The 22384-nt window shown below is 49.1% G+C and overlaps 1 protein-coding gene across 2 annotated transcripts in view; it reads left to right on the top strand.

The window, feature by feature from the left end:
• The window catches only part of Smad3 (SMAD family member 3), a 108395-nt gene that overhangs the window by 25810 nt on the left and 60201 nt on the right, over nt 1–22384 (top strand). Inside the window, exon 1 of one of the 2 annotated variants that reach the window (XM_051197725.1) lies at nt 21783–21801. The exons of the other annotated variant lie outside the window; for it this stretch is intronic. The gene's annotated coding sequence lies outside the window, so the exon portion shown is untranslated. Of the gene's footprint in view, nt 1–21782; nt 21802–22384 lie in introns of those variants that run through there. 2 annotated transcript variants of the gene reach the window in all.

Raw genomic sequence — 22384 nt, 5'->3', positions numbered from 1 at the left:
AGGTCACTTTGTAGTTCAGGCTAGCCTTGAACTTGTAATCATCCTGCCTCAGCTCCAAGTGTTGGGATTACAGGTGTGTGCCGCATGCCCAGCTCAGTCTAGCTCCTTTTGATGTTTAATTATGCCTGTGGGGGAGAGGCTGGGAACCCTCTCCCAATTGCTTTGTTCTCTGTACCCTGGCTCCTGACAGCCCCCTCACTCTTTCATTGTTGCCATTGTTCCCCGCTGGAAAGGAACTGGCTCCGGGCGTGTGTGCACCACAGGTGCTCTGCCACCCCGCTCTCTGTTGCCTGAGCATGGCAGTCACTAGGGACCCTGTCTGCAGGGCGCATCCAGCCTGCCATCCAGACCATCTCCAACCTAATAGAAGGCTAGAGGGGGTTTGGGGTCTTGGCTGGGCACCAACCCTCCCCAGCAGCTAAGGACCCAGTGTGATACTTGTGTGACCTCTTCAGTGAGTGAGTCACTCACCTCTGGATAACCACCAGGTCCTTTCAGGAGGAACTTCTGGTGTCATTGTGGCTGTGGCCTTGGTTTCAACAAAATAAGGTGTTTTAAGAATTGAAAGTACAGACTTTGGTCGTCTTGGCTTGTTGTCATGGATTCTCACCTCCCCAGCCCTTTTCTTGCAGTTTCCCTTTGCTTTGTAGTTGGCACCAGTTTCAGATATTAATAATATTTTGGGTGGGAATGCTGTCCATTTTACCTCTTTTAATTCTTGCACGTGCAGCCTTGCAGGCCTCTCCACTTGTGTAAGCATTTCTAAAATGCCGTGGTTAGTAGTTAGATTGTGTTATCCGGACGGACTCTAACTAGGAAAGTGGAACTGCATTGTGTGCTGCCACAAAGGGAATTTAATACAGGACCTTGGCTACACAGGCGATAAAGGAGCTGTGAGCCAAACATGGGAGGCAAGGTGACCCAGAGCTCAGTGGGAGGCCACTGCCACCATTAGGCTGGAGGGACAAAGGGAAGAGGTATTCTGAGTTCTCAGGGTCAGGGTCACCGTGGGCCTTTTTGGATCTAATGTTAGAAAGGAAAGGCCTGGGCCAGAGAAAGGTATTGACTTCTATGCCCCTCCCACTCCCTGCTCCCGTGCAGGGTCCAGAAGGTCAGGGACCAGCCCTGGACAGACAGAGTATAAAGAGATCAAGGATAGATCAGAGAGCAAACAGGCCTGGGGCAGCTTACAGTACAATTTATAGTACAGGCCTGGTGTTCTAGGCCCCACCCCACCCCACCCCACCCCACCCCACCCCTGCTTTCCTGTGGTTTTTTAAAATATCTTGCTGTTTCATTAAAAAGGTGTCCCACAGTTAATCCAACCAGTCCCTGCTGTTTGGGTGGGCAGTTCTCAAAGCATGGTCCCTGGCTAGCATCAGCATCTTGGGGGCTCTTGCTGGAAATGCAGCTTCTGGGATGGAGCCCAGCCACCTGCATCTTCAGTCCCTCAGGGGATTGTTTGAGATGTTCCAGATGAAGCTGCACGGTGAAGTCAAAGGTGCTGGTGGTCAGGGACTCTCCCCAGAGCCATGCAGTGTGGCAGAACAGAATGGTTGCCACATGCCTCCCAGATCAAACTCACCTTCCGAATAGCCTCCTGATAGTTTTATCATCTTTCCTCTTGTTAGATGGCTAAAAGCGGCAAGCCAGAGACTGGGAGATGGTTCAGAAACTGAGAACACAGTCCATGGGGACTGGGGTTGGATCCTAGCATGAATCTAATGGTGTGCCCCATCTAGATCCATAACCCCGACTATGTCCACATTACAGCTCCAAGGGGAGCAGAAGCAGGAAAGTTGTTGGGGCTTGTTGGTGTCCAGTCTAGTGGAGAAAATGCCAGCCCTGGGTTCAGAGAGAGATCCTGTCTCAAAGGAATAGATGGAGAGTGAGGGAAGGGTATCCAGTGCCCCTTTCTAGCCTCCGGGCGTGCGTGCGTGCGTGCGTGTGTGTGTGTGTGTGTGTGTGTGTGTGTGTGTGTGTGTGTGCGCGCGCGCACGCGTGTGCATGCACGCAGATGTATTCATTCATATACACATGCACACACATAATTTTAAAGAGAGCTAGGATCACACTCAGCGATGGCTATGATGTCCCAAGGATTACACTCAGTGATGGACATGATGCTGGGGTTTCTCAGTCCTGTGTTGAAAGAAGTTTGATCTTAGCAGTTGACCTCTGGGCTATAGAAAGCTGAGCCCATCCCAGCACCTGGGGTATGAGATCTACATAATTAGGCTATCTTTCCCCTTGTTGTTTTGCTAATGCTGTGATTCCCAAAGCAGGGCTGCTTGGCTCCCTCTTCTCTGAGCCATGCTGTTAGAGCCTCCCGAGCTGACCTGGCTTTCTGTCAGACCTCTGTTCTGACCCTGTTACTGGCCATGTTGCAGATCATGAGGGCCATTTGACAAGGAACTGCTGTCAATCCCATCCATGACTGGCCCTTGAATATAAAACTGATTGGATTCACACATTCTCCTGAGCCTGTGGCTAGCCTGGATGTCTCTGTGGACCTCCATCCTGGCCCAGTGCAGGTGCTTATCAAGGAAGGTACTAAGCTGGCTTCCCCTATCCCCTCCCTCCCCCACTCCTAGTCATACTGCTCAAATCCTACCAAGCAGGGTGCCCTTGACAAGTAACAGCCCAGGCTTCCATAGTGTAGGAGGAAGTATGTGAGCTAGCCCAGTCCTGAGAGACAGACAAAGGCCACTTTGCTTCTGAGCCATGTGCAGGGCTGGTGCTAAGAAGGGAAAGCGGAACTGGGTAGATGCTCTGCTGACATGTGCTAATATGTTGGGGCAATGAGTTTGGCAGGGTTAGTTGGAGCTGGCTCCCCGTAGGGTACCAGGGAGCTACTTGTGACACTTTTCTTGCCTCCCATAGCCTCTGGGACCCATGAGAGGCCTGACTGGCACAAAGTGTACACTTTAGTGAGGCTGGTCAGTGCCTTCCCTATTCAGGGCCTTCCCCAGCTAGTGGTTGAGGACAGCACAGCTCAGAGATGGCAAGCAGTTCACCTGGGGTGAGTCAGGCAAAGACTCTAACCCCAGATCACGTTATTTCTGGTCCTCAGCTGTTCAGGCACCTCCCCTATAGTGTTCCAAGCTCTTGCCCATCCATCCTTTGGCAAGGCTTTAGGCACCAGAATCTTCTGAGGCAGCCTGCACAGTGGCCTGTGGGGAATGGGCCTAGAAAAGCCAGCCTGAGCCCTGGACAGGTTAGGACATGCAACTTCAGACCTTGGCACTATCTGGGTTGCAGTGGGAGGTGATATTAAGATGGATGGTGAAGATGAGACTGTGGCTCCCGCTCACTCTATATCTGGGGTCAGCAGGCACTGTCCCTCAGCTGCTGTTCCTGCACAAGGTACAGGTATTTACCTGGCTGCTTTCTAAGGCCGACTCAGCACAGTATTCTCATACTTGGCTCAAAATTGCTGCCCTGCGGAGAGGGCTGTGGCAGGGTGGGGCAATGTGATAGCATGGAGTCAAGGGCCTGCTCCAGCAGGTCCTAATGACTCTAAATAACCATGTTAGAAGCAGGGCCTTGAACTTAATAAACACACAGTACTTCTCATGCAGCCACGACCATCGGGAGCTCATAATTACCTGAGATCTGCCCCACAGGTTACACTAATGCAGGCAGGGATGTGACCACATGTCTTTACTTCAGTCTCAGGGACCCATGCTTAAACTTTTTATATACATCCTAGCAGGTTGTGGCTGCCTTGGTTGGCCACAGCATGTAGGCTCAGGGTCACTGTCATTTTCTCTGCAGTTAAGTACATGTGTGTTTTGATCATGTCTGGTAGCCTCATCCTTGGGGAGGGCTGAGGTGCTGCATGCAGGAGAGACTTGGGGTGGTGGTGGTGATGGGGTGTCAGGTCCAGAGGAGTCACCCTGAGGCTGGTTGTCTGGGTAGGCCATGGGCAAGTCATATCACTTCTCTGAGCCTCACTTTCATCCTCCAGGAAAGTATTTTAGGGTTGTGATAAGAGGGTAAATGCATGCACAAAATTTAGCTTGTATTTGTCACCTTGCTAACAGCCAGGAAATGGTGGTCCCATCTTCCCATCCCTTGGTGATGATTAGATGTGAGATGGACACTTGGCTCAGGTGTCTGTCTTTATTTTAAAGGTGTTTATTTTTATGAGAGTCTGCAGTGTATGTGTGTGTCTGGTGCCCATTGAGGCCAGAAGAGGATGTCCAATCTGCTGAAACTGGAGTTCAGATGGCTGTGAGCTGGGGAACTAAACTTGGGTCCTCTGTAAGAACATCCAGTGCTCGTAACCACTGAGCCATCATCTCTCTGCTCCCCCATGTGACTGATTTTACCTGGGTAGGTGTGTCAGCCTCCAGTCCCCCCAGGGACTGAAGTGGCCAAGCATTTTCTCCTTTCTCCTCTGGCCAAGTCTTTCTCCCTTTCAGTGTTTGAGGCCCTAGCCAGCGTTTCTCAGACTCAGACCTTTGAGGTGGTATCTTTAGCTCCAGTAGCCTGAGTGTCCAAACTTGACATTATGACATAATATTGTCATTTATAAAATTTACACCCAAGGACACAGATGTGTTATACAAAAAAACCACACAAAGGACCTCATGTTTTTTGAAATAAATTCAAGTAAGTTTTGGGTTATCCCAGGACACATACAGTTGTGAGCTAGACACACATACAAGTAAAATAAAGGACGGCGATGGGACTGTGTCTTTTGTTTTGTGTGATCATGCGTGTCGGGTGTGCTGACGCTGGCATGTGGAGGTCAGAGGACAACTTGCTGGAATTGGTTCTCTCCTTCCTCCTCGTGGGTCCTGGAGATCAAACTCACAATGTCAGTCTTCGAGAAAGGCCCCTTTGCCTGCCGAGTCACTCCCCAGCCCAGGAGAGCAACTTTCCTATATCCTAGCGGGTGTGACCAGACTCATGGGTATTTCATGGGCAGCCATAGACCCCTGCTTGGTTCAGTGACCTGTGCTCTCCGTCTTGGACCTCCTCCTGATAATTATTTTATTTGCAGTAGTGTCAGTGAGGCGAGGAACTGGGATGGGGAAGGAACACACGGTTCGTTCTGCCCTGTTCCCAGACACGTTTGCCGGGTCCCATGAGCACCGGATTCAGCCAGATGCACAGTGTGGGGATTGGAGCAGAGTGCTAGGTAAAATGTCACAGCTGTGGCCTGGACATGTAGCTCTTGAACCAGGATTTGTTTTGGATGCAGAAAGAGCAGATTTCCAGTCACCTCTGGGAAATCTTGCTGACCCAGCAAACCTGACTCCTCCCTCTTATCCCTCCCCACCATTAGCCAACCACTTACTCTGAAAGTGAGAGTGGAGGAGGAAGGACAGGGCTGCTCTAAGGGCCTTTCCTCACAAGAACTCCCTTCCTGTGGCTCTTTAGGGGAATGTGTTTACAGACCAACGTGAAGGACAAAATGGTGGCGTGAGGTTGCTGCAAGGCATTGCTTTTTCTGGCTGCTCAAAATGCATGAGTAAAACACAGTTTCTACATACAGTGATTCTGTGTCCTAGTTAAACGTGTATAAAACCAACATCACACAAGATCATACATCTTGGTGAATGGTAAAATCCTAATAATTCAAAATCAAATTGTCTTAAGATGATGTTGGATGACATAATGAAAAGGGGGAAAAAGGAAAAAGCTTTATTTTGGTGCCTGGGTTGGTTTTTTTTTTTTTTTTTTTTTTTTCAGTTGTTGTCATTGCGGTGTGTGGCTTGGAATTCACTATTATATGCCTGGATCTTTCTGGTGATTCTCCTGCTTCAGCCTCTGAGTGCTGGGCTGACAGGCATCCCCGTGGATCTCTGCTAGGATTAACACACAATGGGGCAGTGCTGCCTGAACTGAAGCCCTGGGCTGGAGGGCCCAGGCTGGTCTTGTGCTTACTGGCTCTTGCTGGATCCTGGATCTGCTCACAGGTAAACGAACACTTTGCTTGCTCTGAAGAACTGTCCCAGGGTGATGGTGCTATTACCGTTGAGGACTTTCAGAGGTTACCCACATGCCCTTGGGGGAGGCATTTTGGGAGTACTGTGCATCCACTTTCAGGAGCTTTTGCAGCTCTGGTTTGAGTCCCAGCTCCAGCTTGGCCTCCCTGGGTGGGTCACTTCATCAGGCCATGTCTGCTGTTCTTGTGGCTGTTAGGTGTGTGGGCCACGGCTGAATTCTTAGATCAGATGTGTGTCTTCTCTTCACTAGTTGCTTAGAGCAGATCACTGAAGCCTTGTGCAGCCTCAGTTTCCCCATCTGTAAATTAAAGACAATGGTCACTACCATCTAGTGTGGTCACAAGGACGAAACTAGTGCTGGGAAAGGCACCAACAGGTCTACACAATGGCATTACGAAAGTGCTTGCTGTGGTCACGGAGATGAAGGCTGAGAGGACCTGGAGGTGGGGTTGCTGGAGACATGGATCGCTCTGGTGTCCACTCAGAGCCCCAGCTTTATTTCAGAGACTGTCTTTCCTAGGGGATGCTGCCCTAGCTCCCTGAGCAGCTCTTCAAATTGTTCTCTAGCCATAGCAATTGGGATTTGGAGATCTAGATCCTCATTCTCTCGGCCTCTGTATGAAGTCTAGGGGCTGGAGAGATGGCTTAGTGGGGAAAGTGCTTGCTGTGTAAGCGTGAGGACCTGAGTTTGGTCCCCAGAACTCACATAAAAAGGCAGTGTGGCTGTGTGCATTTGACATTCTGGCACTGAGGAGGTGGAGACAGCCAGATCCCTAGGACTTCCTGGTGAGCCAGCCTAGCCAAATTGATGTAGCCCCAGCTAGTGAGAGAGCCTGTCATAGAAAAGAAAAGGTTAGCTCCTGGGGAACCATACCTGGTATTGACCTCTGGCATCAACATATATGCACACACATGTATACACATACCCACAAAAACATGAATGTATGCAACATACAAAAGTAATTTAAAAAACAAAGCATGTATGAAAATGTTATAATAAAGCCCATTGACTAAAAAAAGAAAAAAATACCCTGAATTCCGAGGCTGGGAACTAAGTGATAAATCTTTAGTCTTTTAAATTATTTGTAGCATCTGTGGGGCGAGGAGGTGAGAGGCCTAGATTCCCTACCATCCATCTTCCCCTTACCGGGTTAGGAAGGAAGGAAGAAGGAAGAGGTAGAGAGAAAGCTGATGGGGTTTGGCCTTGTCCCCTGGCTGAAGCCGCAATGGCAGGTTTTGGGGCCTCAGGAAGGGAACAGCCCTGTGGTTGCATGACCAGCGTCAGCTGTGGGAAGGGAGAGGCCAGAGTGAGTAGCGGGGGTTTCTTCCTGCTGGCCTCCCAAGCAGGCCACTTTCTGCCTGGCTCAGGCCTGGCAGCCCAGAGGCAGACCACAGAGTACATTTGAGGCCTCAGTCTCTCATTTCGAGGGTGGGGCAGCGTTTTTCTCCTGCCACGGTGAGCTAATTAAAGAAAACAAGCTTGGGGAGTTGGGAGAACTGGCCACAGAATGTTGGGGAGGATGGCTGTGGCAGTGAGAGGCCACTGTAGCCCCCAGAAGCCAGGTGGAAGTGGGCACTGAGGTACCCATGTGCACCCAGCGAGAGAAAGGGAGGCCGTGGAGTGCACAGTGGGATGGAGGTGGCCTTGCCGACTGGAGGACCGGCATAGAGGGACCTTAGGCTCTGAGGAGGGATAGCGTTTGGAAATATGCACAGTTGTGGATTTTGCCCCAAATTGTAGATGGGATTTTATGTCTTTCGGGGCAGCTGTATAACACTGCATGTCCTTTCCATTCTCACTCTAGCTTGGAGAGAGTATGTGTGACTTCTGAATTCCTCAGAGTAGACTGGGACCACAAGCAGTAAGTAACTGTTAGTTCAAAGTCACAGGACTGGAAAGCAGGGGTGAGGACTTGGGGCATGGGTGGCTGCTAGGTTAGGCACATTCATTGCAGGGAAAGGGAATCCACCATCAGTTGTGAATATTTACCCCCCATCTCAATTGCCCAGGAGAGCTCCTGCCTCACACAGCTGCATAAGCTGCCGAAATACAGATTGTGAAAGGCAATTGTTCTAAGAGGTCCAGGAAACCCATTCAAAACAAAACAAAACAAAACAAAAATCCTGTTGCCAGTCCTTTTGAAAAGTAAAGAATCAGAGCAACCCCCCCATATTTTTTTTATTTTGGTAAATTTCATGTACAGTGATGGCTGGCAGAGGAGCCCTACTGTTCTATGTATGACTGTATGTTACACAGGGGTGCCTTCCCTCAAGGCACACTGTCAGAGGACTGGGAGGAGGGCATGTATGCAGGAGGTTTTTCATTTACCTCCATGTAAGTTAGGGCTTGAACAGGACCCCAGGCTACTGACTCCCAGTGAGATGTGATTGCAAGTGGTGTATGCCACAAGATATAATAGTGATGTTAGACCAAGCCAATGAGCACTAACCCCCATTTGGTACCTTACATAGGTTACCTTCTTTAATTTTTACTAGTAATTAATAGTTTAGAAGTTTGCGGGGGACCTACTTACTGACTCAAAAGGGTATTTGGGGTCTGGGAATGTGACTTAGTCAGTAGATTGCTTGCTTAATGTATGTGTTACCAGTAGTTTTCCCGCCAGCCTTGTCCCACAGCTGCACCAGCCCCAAATAACACACAAAGACATTGTATTAGATATAAAGCTGTTGGCTTGTTACTAGCATTTCTTATTGGCTATCTTTGTCTTAAATATTAACCCATTTCTATCAATCTTAAGTATTTCCACGTGGTCTTATCTTACCAGAGAGAGGGTCCGGAGTTCTGCTCACTTGGTCCTACATGTTGAATCTCCTACCTCTTCCCAAATCCTCCTTGTCTCCTAGTCCCGCCTATCTTGTTTTTCTATTGGCCAACAGTGCTTTAGTCATTAACTAATAAGAGAAACATATTTACAGAATGACACCTCCCTTCATGTATGAAAACATGGACACCATCCCCAGCAACATATAAACCGAGCACATTTGTCTTCCCAGCAGTTGGGAGATAGAGGCTAGAGGATCAGAAGTGCAAGGTTATCTCCAGCTATAATGAGTTTGAGGCCATCCTTGGCTACATGATACTCTATCTCAAAACACAAAACAAACACCAGCCCAAACATATTCCATGAAATGCAGTTTTCAGTTAAGAAGTAATGAGTACATGCTACATCATGATGTCCCTTGAAAATGTACTGAGTAAGAAGCCAGACATCTCAAAGCCATTATTAAGTGGTCCTGGGTACACAGGGTATCCAGATTGCCAGCTGTAGGAGAGATAGATGTGAAGCAGAGGACTGTTACAGGACATGAGGTGGAGGCATGCAGAGTGAGTGCAGAATGCTCTGGGGACAGGGGTAGTGGGTTCTGAAACCAATAGTTGTCATTGTAAACCACTGACCACCACTTAAATATATGCTAAAGCTCCAGATGCTGGATGGTGGCTCATGCTTTTAATTTTAGCACGCTGGAGGCAGAGGCAGGTAGATCTCTGTGAGTTCGAGGCCAGCCTGGTCTACAGAGTGAGTTCCAGGATAGCCAAAGCTATCCCTGCAAAAAAATTTCCACAACTTTAGTTTTTTTTTATGTTGTCTATCATCTCTACTCAAACCAAGCACGTTCCTCTTCTGGTATCCTTCTGATGCCCTGATTATTGTCAGGCATGCTTATAAAGGAAGAAGGGGCTATTTGTGTGCACCAAGGCTGGGAAGAGCACTGTTCAGGCCTACTTTCATGAGGATCCAGAGATCAGGGAAGTCTGGTGACTTGCCCAAGGCCTCAGAGCAGGGTGCTGGAGTTGATCTTTGGATTCTGGTTTCATTCTGCACTGGGGATGTCATAGTGGGCAAAGTGGAGGTTTCAGTTTTACATTGCTGGGTACATGTGTTGTAATTGTTTTATGCCTTCCTAGGGTTTTGGGGATACTGCCCTTGCCAGTGGAGAGTGCCCTGGCATAGCTCTGGAGATTTTGGCCTGTGTCTGCATGTATGTTCTAGAGTCATTCTAGCTGCACTGCTCAGTTTGGGTGTTGAGCAAAAGGAACCCATTGTGTGTGAATGTGTACTTAGGGCTGTGATGGGATGGGACATCTCTATGGCATGCTATTGCTGCTTTTCCATTTGTGTGTGTATATGTGTGTGCAGGTGTGTATGTGCAAAGGTACATGTGAAGGCCAGAGATCATCCACTGATTTCACGTTCAGTTAGTTTCCACTTTGGTTTTTTTTTGTTTTTTTTGTTTTGTTTTTGTTTTTGTTTTTTTTTTTTTTTTTTTTTTTTTTTTGAAACAGACACTTTTACTTGGAACATGCCAGTTGGTTAGGCTGGATGCCAGGGGAGCTCCAGAGGCTGCCTCTTCTTCAGTACTGGGATTATGAGTGCTTGCTGCCACACCTAGCTGTTTTCTGTGGGTCCTGGGGAATTGAACTCCGGTCCTTGTGCAGTAAGCACTTGACCCACTGAACCATTTCCTCAGCCCTGCTCATTTCTTTTTGACTGTGAACATTTGACATGGCAGGAAACAAGTCTTTCTAGGACCTGGTTTCTACTCATTTCTTTGAGACCTTTGTGACCCTGGTGCAGGGTGGATGATAGTAACATGTGTTATAGTAACATGTGTTATAGTAACACGCACGTGAGTCAGTGAGCTCTGTGAACGCTGCTGCATCAGAAGACACCTTCAAACTAAAGCAGCCCTGTGTGGCTCTGCCCTCTCAGGAGCTGCTCTAATGTGCTGTCCCGGGTGGTGACGATGACTGTAGTTATGATGGTCCCATCTGAAGAGGCTGAGTTGGTATTGAACTAAATGTGTGTTTAATCTTTAAAAGGAGTGATAGAAGGTTCCAGGATCTTGGAAATTCCATTATAGTGGGAAACTATACTGAAGTCAGCTCCAGGGACAAGGAAAAGTGACAAACCCTGAGACTTCTTAGCCCTGGGACTTTTGGGAAGTGACCTCTCATGTCCAATTCTAGCTGTCTTACCCGAAGGGTGAACAGCCTTATCTTGTGGAGCTGGAGTGAGGTGATGGCCTTGAAAGGCTTTCTTACTTGTGCAGGCCCTTGTGGGATGGTGGAGCCAAGGGGCAGGCGAGATTGGGAGAAGTGGTGAGTGCCTCACTTTGTGTCTGTGTTCTCAGGGGAGACTAGGCTTGGGTGCATGGTCCATTCTGCCTTCGAGTCTGCAGGCATTGCTCTGTTGAATGTAATACCAGTGAGAATGCCTCGGCTCCTCCTTGTCAAGGGTTCCAGATTAATCATATTCTCCTATCCAAGGACTAACCAGGCTATACCTGCTTAGCTATACTGGATGAGCTTGAGATCAGGTACAGTCAGGGTAGTATGGCCAGAGACTCAATGGCATTCTTACTGGTCATCTGGGATGTGATTGTATTTTGAGTGAGTGGCATTAACCTTAGGACCCTCTACCCCTGCCATGCTAATCAGATCGTGTCTGTGTGTGTGTGTTGCTGTGAGTGTGTGTTGGAGACATGCATTGGAGTTTGTGTCACAAAATGCTAGGAGAGTAGGGTGAGTCAGAAGGAACCACCTTTTATTTTCCCCTTTGAAATGTGTTGTTCACACACTCAGTCACCACACCCTTGCTCAGAAATGTGTGAAAACCACTTACAATATGCAAACCATGGCTCCCTTCAAAGTGAGCTGGCCCAGTCATCCTCTCTATACAGTGGGATGTTTGTGAACATTCAGGTCCTTCCTCAGCTGCAGGGATTTGGGGTCTGCCTGGGGTGTGTTGGTCAGGGCTAGTGAGGACTGGTGGATATGAATGGATGTGGGTGGAGAGTGAGCCCTGGAGATTCTGGGTTTCTCCATGGCCTCGGTTGTTCAGAACAGGGCCAGGTGGAAGTGGACTGGGAGGACCTGGACTCATCCTGTTCCTGTGGGTTGGTGTGTGGTCCCCTAGCCCTGGTATTAGAAGCTCTCCAGAGGCTAGCACTGTCCAGATCTGTCTTCTCCTTCCAGGACTCACCCTGGTCCCTCCCCAGGCATGTTCTATGCACCTGCTGTCACATTCATCACCCCTCATATTTCTCAGGGTACATCCCAATCCTGTCTATACCCTTTTTTTCTGTCTTTTGTTCCCAGAATGGTTCCATCTCCTCTGCCTCGGTCACCCCAGCTCTCTCCGACCACCTTTCCTTTCTCAGAATGTCTGCTGAGTCACTTCCTGCCTGGGGCACAGAGCTCAGTAAATATTTTTGAATGTATTAATTTGGCCCTTCTCCACAAAGGTAACTTGCCCGTGTGTCATTCATCCGTTCAGTTCTGACTGCTGGCCTCCTCTGCTCAGGAGCCCTGCCTTGATCTGCTTCACACCACCACCCCATGACTGGGGCGAGTCCGGGTTGCTGTGAGGAGAAAGGGCTGGGTATGGGAGAGAGTCTGAGGTAGCAGCAGAGCCCCGTGCCAGGGTGAGTTAAGTGTAGTTGTGTTCGAGCTGTCTGTATCTGTGACCTGACCTGGGGTTGATAATGGTCATGGCTTAGGGTACCCAGAACAAGTGGGGAGCTAGGGGTGCTACAGGCGCAGGAGTAGGAGCTCTGAACTCCATCCACTGTTGGGGGCTTGCATCTCATCAGCTCACCTGGCCCTCTCACCTGGGATGCTGGCTTTGGCACTGTCTGTGAGTGGAGGATGCCCAGTGTGTCCCTCACTCCTGTGTGGCATATATTTGACATCACCTAGGCTTGAGCTGAGCCAACAATGAGGGCTTCTACCACCCGATCATCCCTTTGGGGAAGCTGAGGCACTCTGTCACTTCCAGTAACCAATGTGAGGGGCCATTGTATCTGGCTTGTACCTGGGCCTCAGAAAACACTCAGGGTGGGTTGATCAGTGAGGCCGTGTGCCTTGTTTAAGGGTGTTGACATTCAGGCCACTGGAGGTGGCTGTACAGAAGGGAGACAGACCTGGAGGAAGGAAGGGGGCCAGGGCTGAGCTGTGTGTAATAGGCCCTGCTTTTCAAAGAGCCTGGCCCGCTGGGTTTGTTGTGGCAATGTTCAAAGGCAGGAAAGTAGATAAGATCCAACTTCAGACTGCTCACCCCCACCCTCCCCCGCTTCTAACAGCCCATAGTGTCACCCAGGGCAGGCAGGCAGGCAGGGCAGGCGTGGGTATTTTTCAACTTTCGTAAACTTGATGCTAGCACAGTGCGTGGTACTTCTTTGTTCTGGGAGTTTTGGTGAATGAATGAGTTCATGCTTTCCCATGCTCATGGCAGTGGGTAGGTGCCAGTGCATATGCCGAGTGACAGCACCCTTGGGGAGATGAAGCATGCTAACCAAAATGCCTCACCAGAGAAGAAGAGAGACTTCTAGAAAGAAAGGGTGCTGTTGAGTGAGTTGGGGCATATATCTAATTCAAGCACTTGAGAAACTGAGGCAGGAGGATCATAAATTCCAGGTTCAACTGAGACCCTTGTCTCAAACCAAATCAAGAATGGTGGTTCATGACTGTAATAACAACACCTGGGAGGCTGAGGCAGGAGGATTGCTTTGAGTTCACATTTCAAATCTAGCTTGAGATATGTAGTCTTGCAAACCTACCAATGGAACAAACAAAGGATTCCGAGGGTCAAGCTGAGCTTCATGCCATTCTTCCTTGGGTCCCAGTTCAGATATGTATGAGCCTCTATACCCTCTGTTTCTACAGGGGACATGTCTACATTCTGCATACACTATAAGCATCCATACGCACTGTGGGCAGTGTCCTCCTGCCAACCACTTTCCCATTAATCCCGTCTGTTGTGGCAGGTGGCAGAGGGCAGATGACTTTGGCAAGGGATTTGGCACAAGTGGCCAGGTTTATACTGGATCACTGTATTCCCGCTATCTCGTTATCTTGTTTCCTCGATGGTCATTGTCACACCAGAAACTACTTCCTCTGTGGGCTTCACCCACCCTCTTCCCTTCTTAGAGACCAGATGGACACTTTGCCCACATCATATGCGTGAACCTGTTTCTGTGAGAGCTGGGGCTTGCTGAGCACTTCCTGGGAGGACTTTGCAGGTCCTCAGGAATTTTTCATCTGTGCTTTGGGGCCCAACATTCCTCCCCCATTAGACACTGATCTCTGCTTTCAAGGGGGCAGGAAGGAGAGATAGGTGGCTCACTTGTGGAACAAACTTTGTGGAGCTTTCGGTCTCGTTTCGGGAGCTGCTCCGGGGCTTCCATGGGAAAGCTATAGTGTCACCCACCTGATCAGGGGCAATGTCTGTCAGAGAGCTCTACCAACTTGGACCACGTGGGCAGACTGCAGAGGACAAGCCCTAGCCTGGATTTTTGCCTCCATTTTGCTGTGTGATGTTGAGCAAGACACTTGATTTCTCTTGAGTCTCTGTTGCTTAGAAAAGAAGGTGGCTGGCCGAGGTGCTCTCTGCCATTGTTGTCCTCAGCATTGAGTGTGCTGCCTCTGTCCTGTGGAAGGGACTTGAGGTGGAGGAGTATGGAGGTGAGGTCATGGCATCCCCCTGCATATGGCCTGTGGACAGCAAGTCTGGGGTGCTGAGAAGTGACTGGGATGGGGGTAAGAACATCTCTTTGGTAGCCAATGGGATTGCTGCCTTTATTATACCCTGGAAGTTTTCTCAAGGAGCTCATTCCTTTCTTTCAGGTCTTACCAAAGCTTGTAGATGCAGAGCTGAAGGATTGTTTAATGTCTGTCTTCCTGTTGGGACCAGTCACTGTTTGCAGGCACAAGAGTCATATGTGTAGGATGCTCACCTTGCTGTAACAGTTCTGCACCAAAATTCTCTGGGTTCCTTTCCTCTCTGTCTCCTCCTCCTCCCCAGTCACCACTGAACTGACACTAAGCCTGCCTCTTTCTGGCTTCCTTCCCCTGGCATCAAAACTTTATCAGTCCCCATCTCAGGCTTTTGCAAGGTGACACTTCATCTCATTACCTAATTCACACTCCAGTGTTAATGGTGCTAATGACATAGTGTTTATTACCCCAGGGGATGCATAATGATGGTATCAGAGCAGATCATTCCCCTGGGCTTTTAAAACCCTCCAGGAGTTTCTCCACGAATCAAGTCAGTCTAGCCTCCTTAGCTCAGTTTACCTGGCCTCTGCTAGGGTTCTGTAAGCCTTAGTCACCCCCTCCCCTTTGCCCAGCACCCAGTGCAGTGCCTGATGTGTTTACCATGTGGATTTAGGAGGCACAGGTATGGTAACTCATATTTCCACCAAGCTCTCTCAGAGTAGCCAGATGGCCTTTGAGCCAGATGCCAGACGAATGACAAAGGATGGGAAAGGTAGGCACAGTGGCCCTAATGGGCCAGGGGAGGGGCGTGTCATCTGGGTGGAGGGTGCTGGCCTTTTAGACTCCCGAATTCAGAGGCATCTGACCTTCCAACCTAGTCACATGGTCTATGTACACTGTCCTTTTGCTGAAGATGAGATAGAGAACCTCTGGTTTCCCAGGTGCCAGAAGAAGGGTCATGGTGTCACCTGTACTCTTGCTTTTCCTGAAGGCCTCAGGTCACTGGGCCTCAGTGCCCCTGATGGCTTCCACCTCTGAGCACTTACAAGGGCATGTCAGTGCCCAGCTCACACCACTGCCTTAAGGCTGCCTTTTCTATATGAAGAAGCCTTCTATGCCTTCTCACCCCCACCCCAATTGTTTCTGGGACAGGGTTTCATGTATTTCAGGCTGGCCTTGAAACTGAATGTAAAGTCGAGGTTAACTTTGAACTTCTGATCTTCCTGCCTCTACCTCTTAAGTGCTGGGGATATGGCTTGGCTTATATGATGCTGGGAATCAAACCCAGGGGTTTGTGCATGGAAAGCAGGCACATCCCATCTCTTGGGGTGATCTTTGTAGAGGACCTGTCCAGCCCTTCCCTGCCCAGACCCTATCCTTTGGTTTCTGGTCCTGCACCCGGCTTGTAGCCGGCTGTCTGTACAGTATCTGTGTCAACTGTCACTTGGCTTGACCTTTGGTGGCTCGGATGAGCAGTTTTCCACCCAGACTCAATTCCAGATTTGCTGCAAGTCTGAGGGGTGAATGATGTCAAAGACAGCCACCACCTTGTGAGTCTGTAAAACTTGTTGAAGCTCCGAATAACCACTGTGTCCAAAGAGGACAAGAATGCTTCTCTGAGCCCTGCTCCTCCAGCACCTGTTCCAACCTGTCCTCACCTCTGCTTTGCGGAGAGCAGCCTGGAATACCACCAGGTATTCAACTAGCTGCTTCTGAAATGTCCCTTCTTGGTCTCCAGCAGAGGACCTCATGTCTCCTATTTTCTTGCCTCTGTGTCCCCTCAGTCCACCAGCATGCCTGGATCTTGGCATGTACCACAGTGAATCAAAATGTGTGTGGTCTCTTTTCCTAGTCCCAGACAGGAAGTCCCTCACGGGCTGGGCTTGGTAGACTGACCTCTGTGTGGGAGGCTGGCCCAGGTCAGCCATCCTGTCTCTAATCTGGATCCCAGGGAGGTCCCTGCCGTCGTGCAAGCTCTGGTTTCAAAACCCAGTGTTTGAGCTCTTGTGTCCTGCTTTGTGGTTGGTGACCTTGTAGGGTGACAAAGATAGTCAGGCTTTAGTTGGGGAAGGAAAACTGGAGTTGTGGAGATGCACGTGACCCCAAGGTTGCGAAAAACCCATGTTGGGGGGGGGTAAAAACCTTAATATAATACCACATAAACCAGGGCACTCTCTTCTGTACACTCACATGTGTACACTTGGCAGCAAGCTCCAGTGGGCCCTGATGTCTGTCTCCCTAGTGCTGGGTTTCAAGGCTCAAGCTGCCACAGCTGGCATTTTATGTGGTTGCTGGGGATTGAACTCAGGGCCTCATGCTTGTGTGGCAGGCACTTTTACCAGTGCAGCCATCTCCCCAGCCTACCACAGTGCTTTGGAAACTGGCTTTTCAGTTCCATGGGTTGATTGGTCCCGTCCTCAGCATGGGGACTGATTTCTTGTTCACCTTCAAGGCGCCTGCTAAAGAACAATAGCTGGGAAATTGTGCTAGTGCATGGCGTTTGGGAGTCTTGACTGCTTGGCTGTTAGAACTTTCCTGGGCCCTTTTTTACGGGTAAGACCCGATTCCCATTATGAATTCTTTGCACGTGGGACTGATTTTCCTGTTGGAGGCTTGCCTGGAGGGAAAAACGTTTTGTAGCAGCAGTTTTGAAAAATGGAGTCATTTTATTTCAGTGGAAGCTGGGTGACCTAGGGCAAGTGCCTGGGACCCCTGACCCTTTTCTGTAAAGTGGGTGGGGGCAGGGTCAGCCCCACTGACTTCTGGCAGTCTTGGGCTCTTGAGTACATGAAGTCTCCTCATCTCTTTCTTGGGACTCTGACCTCTGGCGAGGGGGCAGGTGGGGGCACAGGTTGGGGGGCTGGGCATTGCCTTTACATCAGTGATGGATGCTGATAAGAGGCTCAGAAATGAAGCCAGGAGCCACAGGATAACTAAGACACGTACACAAAGAAGGACAGGGAAGAGGAGGAAAGAAAAAAAAAAAAAAAAATGCTTCATGGACAGGATGAGTAAAAGCCAATGGACTGAGAAAACCCAGCTCTGAACTTCACATGACCCTGCGTGCTGCCTGCAGTTGCGACATCAAATGCCCCTTGAGTACTCTCAGCCGCCCAGTGATGTCAGCAGGCCCTGGCCCCACAGGAAGCAGGGCTGCCATCAGCATGGCTCAACACAGCCGGCTCCTCCTCCACACATGAAACCACAGCTCTAGCAGGGCAGCTAGAGGGGGACCCATCTCAACTTCTTGGAAAACAAGCTCTCGCTCATCCGCTCATCCCTTAGTGGTGTTCATGCAGGCAAGAGTGGTGAACCCACCAACTGACCCCTTACCAGCTTTCCTGTCTGGAACTGACAGGCTCCTTCAGAGGCACTGGTACTACATGCTTATGCTTTCTGAGTCCAGGTCTTGCTATTTAGCCCAAGCTGGCCTCAAACTCAGGGTCTTTATGCACAGCTTCTTTGGTGCTGGGATTATAGGTGTGGACCTGAGTTCAAACCCACACACAGCCAGATGCAATGTTCACATAGAATCACGGTGAAATTAGAGGTGGAGACAGAACAATTCCTGCAAACTCACAGACATGATAGCCTGGCACAGGCAGCAACAAATAACAAAAGAGCATCTCAGACAAGGCCAGAAGGTGAGGACCTACATTCAAGTTGCCCTCTGACCTCTGCATGATTACCATGGCACACATGTGCCTGCATTCAAATGAACATGTCCGCACTGCACACAGATTTAAAAAGATGACAGCTTTACTGATATTTAACCTGTCTATCAGAAAGCGCACTCAGAGTGTGATGTTCATTTGCTAATGGGCCTGTAGAACATTTTCATCACCACAGTAAGGACCCCTCCACCCCAGAAGTCACTCCCACCCCTGTCCTTGGCTCTGGCAAAGTCATCTTCTTTCTGTGGCTTTGCCTTTGCAGGATGGTGGATGAGGTATATAGACAGACTCCAACAACATGTGCTCTTTCTGACTTTTTTTTAAATGTAGTTTGCTACAGCATGCCTCAGCAACGCTCTAATCCTTTTATATGCCCAAATAGTACTCCAGGGCATAGACATACCACCCTTGAATTGTCCATTCTTCAGATAATAAGCAATCTGTTTTGTTTTTAATGTGTTTTCATTTATCCTCAGAAGATACCCAGTAGTGGATGGACTGGATCTTTTGTTACAGCATTTTGTGGACTAGAGAGATGGCTCAGCCATACAGACTAGGCTTACAACCAAAACTATAGCATTTTATTATTTGCCTGTATGGTGTATTTGTATGTGTGTACATGTGTGTGAATGCACACATGGAGGCTAGAGCAAGACACTGAATCTGTCTCTTTCTCTCTCTCTCTAAACTAGAATCTCTCTCTCTCTCTCTCTCTCTCTCTCTCTCTCTCTCTAACTAGATGCTCACTGTCTGTGCTGTGTGGCTGGCCATCCAATTAGCTCCTGGAATCCACCCATCTCTGTCAGTGCTGGGGTTCCAGGTGGGCCCATAGCCATGCCTAGCCCTTAGTTTTATGGGGATTCAAATTCAGTCCTTCATAATTGAGCAACACATGCTTTTAACCATGGACAGAGCCATCTCCCAAGCCCTGAAGTGTGTTTCCTTAACCTACCCATTCCACAAAAAAGTGCAGAAACTAAAAAATTATAGTATATGTATATGTATGATATGAATGTGTATGTATACACATGAATATATGTATATATACATATTATAGTTAAGGGAAAGAGAGGAGGAGAAGATAGGAAAGTAAGGTGAAGTCTGAGAGGTTAGCACTCAATGTTACAGTAATATTTTGTGGAATTGTTGGAGATAGTTCTCAAATTTGTCTTTGAGCTTCCTAGTGGCCAAAGGTAAAATGGAAATGTGATTTTGATTAGGTTAACATACTGTTAATGATTATAAAAAAGTTTTCTCTAGAGAGAAAGCAGATGCTTGAAAAGTTCTCCTGTAGATCTGGAGTCAGACTTTCTTAAACACCTGATTGTTACATTTTATTAGCTCTACCCCTCACGTACCTCATATTGCTTAGGACAGGGCACAGAACAACCATACAAAATCTCCACTTAGCTTGGGGAGGTGACTTGAGGCAAAGCAGTTGCCACAGGTGAGGACTTGATTCAGGTCCCCAGAACAACATTCAGTCAAGACTTGGAGGCATGTGTCTGTCACCCCAGCATTCCTACAGTGACATGAGAGGCACAAGCATCCCTAGATGCTTGTAGGACAGTTGGTATGAGCAGTGGCCAAGAGCAAGAGATGCTGTCTCAAGGAAGGTAGGTGAGAGCCACACTCAAGTCTGTCCCCTGACCTGTATACATGCACATACCCATGTGCACACACACACACACACACACACTACACAAATATACACGTGCTAAAACACACAAACACATGCATGAATATACACATAAAAACACAACTACAAACACACACACACACACTGAACTGTCTTCACTAAATCCTACAATTTAGATTGGTTACCTCTTTATCTGTTTCTCCCTTCAGGTTGAGGCTAATTGAGACAGACCAGTTAGGACCAGTTGGAGGTGGAAGTGACAGCCTTGCCTTTCCTGCACGTTAGTTCCTTCTTGAGCTTTTTGAGTGCCACTGTAGGCAGTGGGCATGTTGACAGCTGGGTGTGTGCGCCTCTGTTGTGGGACAGTGGTGGCTTGCTCTGCCCATCTGTCCCCCTTCCCTGCACTGAAGGGTCTTTATTGAGGCTCTCTACCATACTTTGCACTTTCCCTACCTACCTAATGGAAAAAGCCAGTGTGTGTGAGGGAGGTCCTGGCCAAAGCTGGCCAACTTCTCATGGATTTGGGGCTACTGCCACCTCTGGTTGTGCTTGGCATGGGCATGGCACTTGGCTGAGAGGCCACCCAGACAGGCCTCTGGGGGCCAGGGAACAAGCAGCCTTTAACTCACTACATCTGTCATCGTGGGTGGCCCTGTCCCCAGTAGACAGGGCTTTGCTGTTTTCTCAGTAGCATCCCCTTTTTATCCTTAGTAGATATGATGATGATCTCTAGCAGGGTTTGCCGGGGTGGAAGGCATCATTATTTAACCATTTTCAATTGAGGAAATGGATAGAATGTGGCTCTGTCACAGGACTAGTGACATGCAGGAAAAGTTTGACCTCAGTCAAGAATCTGACTTTGGCACCTTTGGCTAGGATCCATGGATTCCTTGTGTCCTCTTTTTCTTTTTTTTTTAAACAAACAAAACAGCAATCGAACCAAAAAAAAAAAAAAAAAAACCCAGTCTCTTGTGTAGCCCAGGCTAGCCTGGAACCTGATATATAGCTGAGGATGACTTTGAACTCCTGGTCCTTCTGCCTTTACCTCCTGAGTGTTAAGATGGCAGGCAGTGCACCACTATTCCTGGCTTGGGGATGGATCCCAGGACTTTGTGCCTATTAACCAAGCTACATCTTGCAAGAAGCCGGAATTTGTCCTTGCTTGGGACTTTGGGATGGGTAGGTCAGTCTCTTCCGTGTTTAAGGCCATTGACCAAAACTGCCCCCATGTGGGCCCTGACACTTTCTGCCAGTAGAGTCTCATAATAACTCCACATCTGGTGACTGCCTGCTCACACCCCTGTTTCCATGGAGCCTGGCCACAGCCCTGTGTAAAAGGCAGAGCGAGTGCCATTAACCCCTATCCCCACAGGGAGTCAGTTGTCAAGGGTCATGCATCCCTGGGCTTGTGCTCTTGTCTCAGTCCGTTGTAGTTGAGATACATGGGTGTGAGGTACCAGCAGCAAGTCTGGGCTTCCTGGAACCCTGCTGAATGCCTGCAGGACCTTAGCTCCGTGTCATTCAGAGGACGCAACCATAGGAAAGTCACCCATTCTCCCACACAAGTTGCGTCTCGCCCACAGGTACAGGTTTCTCTGTGTCTCTCCAGCACTGACTGAGTGGTATTCTCAGAACAGAAGTCCTAGAAGAAAGTCACACGGGACAAACAGCCTTGCTCCTTATAGAAATGCGCTGAATGTGTGTCTGGCCTCTGTGCCCTCGGAGCGCTGGGCAGACCTCTGAGTTTCCTTCTGGTTGACACACAGTCTAGCAAGGAATGAGTGTTCCTGGCCCCCGAGGGACACTTCTGTCATCATCTTGAAGGATGTCCCCAGCCCAGGGGAGGGCCATGTGACCTTGAAACCACAGTTCCCAGGGGGGTGATGACATCTGGCTAGCCTCTGCTAGAGTGATGGGTGGAAGCCATCAGAGTCTCTGCTGTTCAGGCCTTGCTGTGTTTATTGACCCCTGGAAGGTGCTGGGCTCTGCTTCTGGGCTTTGCTTACAGTGGTGAGTGAGGAGGGGGCTCTTTTGGGGCTGGCACGCCAGGCAGTAGGAGGAACACTGGGCTGGAGCTACAGGGCAGGGAGTCACTAGGAAATAGGACTTTAGGGCCTTGAGCATCTTTCTCTCATGTCCCTGTTCCGTTTAGTTAAGTGTGTCTTTTCGTTTTTTATCTTTTGAGACAGGCTTTCATGTTGACCTGAAACTTACTATGTAGCCAAGGACGGCCTTTGAACTCCTGATCCTCCTGCCTTCCTCTTCTGAGTGCCGGGATTAAAAGGGCACATTACATTCTGTTTTATGTGTTGCTGGGGACCAGCCCAAGGCTTTGTGCACATTAAGCAAGCACTCTGCCACTTGAGTTATACCCCAGAAGGCCTTTTCTGAGCCTCTCTGGGGTGCCAGAGCATTCCCAGGTACTGGGGCCTGAGCATGGCAGGAATCTACAGTGCCTGAGAGTAGCCCCCAGTTCAACCAGGGTCCATGGTTGGTGGATGGTCCCAGCAGGAGTGCAGCCATGCAGGCACAGCACGACTGTGCAACTCCATGCCCACATTGGGAGCACAAGCATTACAGGGGCTGTTGCCCT

The sequence above is a fragment of the Phodopus roborovskii genome, unplaced genomic scaffold, assembly GCF_943737965.1.
Source record: "Phodopus roborovskii unplaced genomic scaffold, PHOROB, whole genome shotgun sequence".
NCBI classification, from domain to species: domain Eukaryota; kingdom Metazoa; phylum Chordata; class Mammalia; order Rodentia; family Cricetidae; genus Phodopus; species Phodopus roborovskii.
The sequence above is the reverse complement of the archived record's forward strand: the minus strand, read 5'-3'. Positions and strand labels throughout refer to the sequence as shown.